Raw genomic sequence first — 3,094 nt, 5'->3', positions numbered from 1 at the left:
CGCCCCCACTTTTGTTGATATTTAGTCGGTCATTCGCACCTTACCCACTTTTGGCAAACTATGGCCTTCTTGCAGCCAAAAACCTCTGATCTCGCTTTTGATGATGTAAGGTTGGGCATTCAGACCTTGCTTCACCTGCTTTTCACCAAATATAGTCGGACATTCACACCTTCTTGCAGCCGAACACTTCCGCTCCACCTTTTAGTTTTCTATGGGGCATTCACACCTTTTTTTTCACCGCATTTTATAAAAACACCACAGGAACACCGTATTGAGGCTTTGTTCTGACCGCTCATTCGGTGTCGCGTTTCTTTCAAGCAATTCTCCTGGTTAGCCCGCACTCGGCTCGCTCCCAGAGCCGTGTTAAAGTCTGATTCGCATTCACTCTCTTTTCTCAGCAGACTAAAAGAAAGTTTCATCTTGGGCTCCCTGAAACTTCCATCCTGCACCGCTGTTTGCTTTTTCACAAGAGCAGAGGAGAGCGCACCGTTCCCAGGGGCACTACAGTACCGGGTCGATGCTTGGAGTGAACGGAGCAAGCTCCTTTTTCAACTCCTATTGATACAAATCCATTTAATATGTAGTCCTCGCATAGAGGACACATCAGACATTAAACTGATAAGAACAGATACTACACTTGATCTTAGCCAAAAGGCCGAGAAGCGATAACTGTCCACTGGTTCACGTCCGAGGGCCCTTCCTGGCACAATGCGCACTTGTAGCGGTGTTCTTTTTATGGCCATAGTGTCACTTTGCACCTCGGCCCACCCGCTGCACTGAGCACTCTTCAGCCCTTTTAAATGGTATAACTTTACACTACCGCACGCTCCAGCGAGCACCATTCAAGCAACAACTTTGCACTCCAGCTTCGAACATTGGCACAGTCGCAACAAGTAAGGCGACTCTACTCAGAGAAGTCACTCTGCACAGTAATAAGATTTCTTTTGCACAGACAGAAAGGGCTTCATCCGCAAAGGTAAAGCCTGCCAAAAATAGAAACAACTCATTAGTGCTGCTCAACGTTGTACTTTGCAGTAAAACAAAGAGCAAATCTAAAGATTCAGGAATCTGAGAATAAGCTTACTTCCATGAGTTCTTCACGATTTCGGATTTTGCTATAAAATGAATTCCTTCACTCAAACTAAATTAAAACTGCTAAACCGCTAATCTGTTACATGCAAGGCAGATGTCAAATTCACCGAAATAGGATCTAAGGGTATTTGGCCAATCGAGCTGTAGCAGCTTCGGTAAAAGAGTATAAGTTGAAGAGTTTGTGAATAAAGGTGTGCGCACACATAGTGAGTTGTAGGAAAATAGGCAGGGAGCAATGCCGGCTGGGGTATAGGTTCTTGTATGTTGTCTGACTGTTTGATTTGAATGTGTTGTGTAAGTGTCCTGTTGAATGTTACATGTTTGGGCTTTGACACGCTTCACTGTGGTTGTTAACTGTGTGGTGTGTCCTGAAATGTTATATGTTTGGGCTGTGTGACATGCTTAATGCTTTTCAGTAGCAACCCACTTATTCATATATAGCAACTGACAACATAAGAAGTCCGGACATACTTTGATAGTAGTTGTAGAAGTATCCTTATTGATAATAGATAAACTAATTCATAGTGATAGAACAGTAGATGAACAGGTGCCTGCACATGTCTCATGAAAATAAAATGGGTGTATGATTGCTGACGGCAGAGCAATACTGCCAAACTTATGAGTTCTTGTGGCAAACTTGATTCAGTGTCTTGACGTGTATACGCTGTTTCGCTGACTTGTCACAAGAAACAAAGTGTGTTTGATAAGATCCGACCATTTTATTACGGGAGGATCAGTATGTATGGATTCTGATGTGACTGATAAACTCATTCGTATCTTAAGCATAATCTAATACGTGAGACAACGCCCTGGCACACAATCAAAAAAAAAAAAAGAGAGAGCGGTTTTGTGTCCCCACAGTCCATAATGTAGAAAAGAGAGAAAAAAGCCTTTCTGATTTGTTGTGTGTGCTCACAGTGCAGAGTGTAGAGAAAAGAGAGAAAAGAAAGCCGTTTTGGTGTCACGGGTGTTGTGACTTACACACACACATTTCTGAATTGAGAAAGGAAATTATTTTAGAGGAAGCACTAGAGTTTAGATCCCACATTTGTTGATAGGCATTCATTTAATTTTTCTTTTAATCAGTTTTAAAGTGAATACTAACTGAGAAATGAAAAAGGTGAAGAGTTTAGAAGCTTGGTTCAAGAGCAAAACTTGGTTTATGATCAGCTGAGTCTCTAAACAGAACAGCAAAGGGCTTCATCGAACATTTAAAAAAGATTCAGATTGTTAGAATATCCAGAATTTATAGGAATGGTGGTGATTACTCTTATTTTCTAGAATGGAAATAACTGCACCATGTCTGTTTTATGAATTTAAGGGGCTAAAAAGTTTTGTTCTCGTTTTTCTATGATTAACCAAATGTATGTGAGAGTCCAAACAGACAGAAGGGTTACGGCCGAGCGCTGGACCTTCCAAAAAAGATGAGACAGGCTGGACCCGTGCCATACTAGTTAAGGCCTGCCTGTGGATAACAGGTTCTTTAAACTCTCACTCACACAAACTCACACACGTTCGCACACATACACCCATACACACACACATTCTTGAACTTGCTGCAAGATTAAACCTTTGCATTAACTGACTCCAGCAACTCTGAGTCTCATAAAGAGACTTTTCTCAACAATTGGGTCCTCAAACCAGATCTCAACGTTTTTTCCGCTGTCCAGGGTCGGAGCTGAAACCGTGCACGGGGGAGTCCAGTACTCCTAATGAAAGACCCCCTGCTGAATTGCGGTAATTAGGGGCCAGTCTCCACTGAAAGGGGGAAAAAGGGACGAGATCGTACTTTTGAATCAATGGCCAGAAGCCATTGGCAGTGCAGGCATCAACAATAATGGTGTTATTTCACCCATTAACACTTAAGGTACCTCATGCAGTGGCTGTGATATGGTTACTTAACAAAATATCTTTACCAGACATCTCTCCTACATAACAGTTCTTCTTTCACAGCCACACCTTGTTGTCGAGAGATGTGCTACACTTAATCCATCCACACTGC

At 42.3% G+C, this 3,094-nt stretch overlaps 1 non-coding gene across 1 annotated transcript; it reads right to left on the bottom strand.

Moving 5' to 3' along the window:
- Window positions 1-476: 476 nt before the first annotated feature.
- On the bottom strand, window positions 477-667 carry LOC140286159 (U2 spliceosomal RNA). Its single transcript, XR_011911040.1, has one exon. It is a non-coding gene; the product is annotated as a U2 spliceosomal RNA (small nuclear RNA).
- Window positions 668-3,094: the final 2,427 nt, after the last annotated feature.

Source organism: Leuresthes tenuis, unplaced genomic scaffold (genome assembly GCF_036924035.1).
Source record: "Leuresthes tenuis unplaced genomic scaffold, fLeuTen1.0.hap1 SCAF_74, whole genome shotgun sequence".
NCBI classification, from domain to species: domain Eukaryota; kingdom Metazoa; phylum Chordata; class Actinopteri; order Atheriniformes; family Atherinopsidae; genus Leuresthes; species Leuresthes tenuis.
Note: the sequence above shows the minus strand (reverse complement) of the source record. Positions and strands in the feature narration are given on the sequence as shown.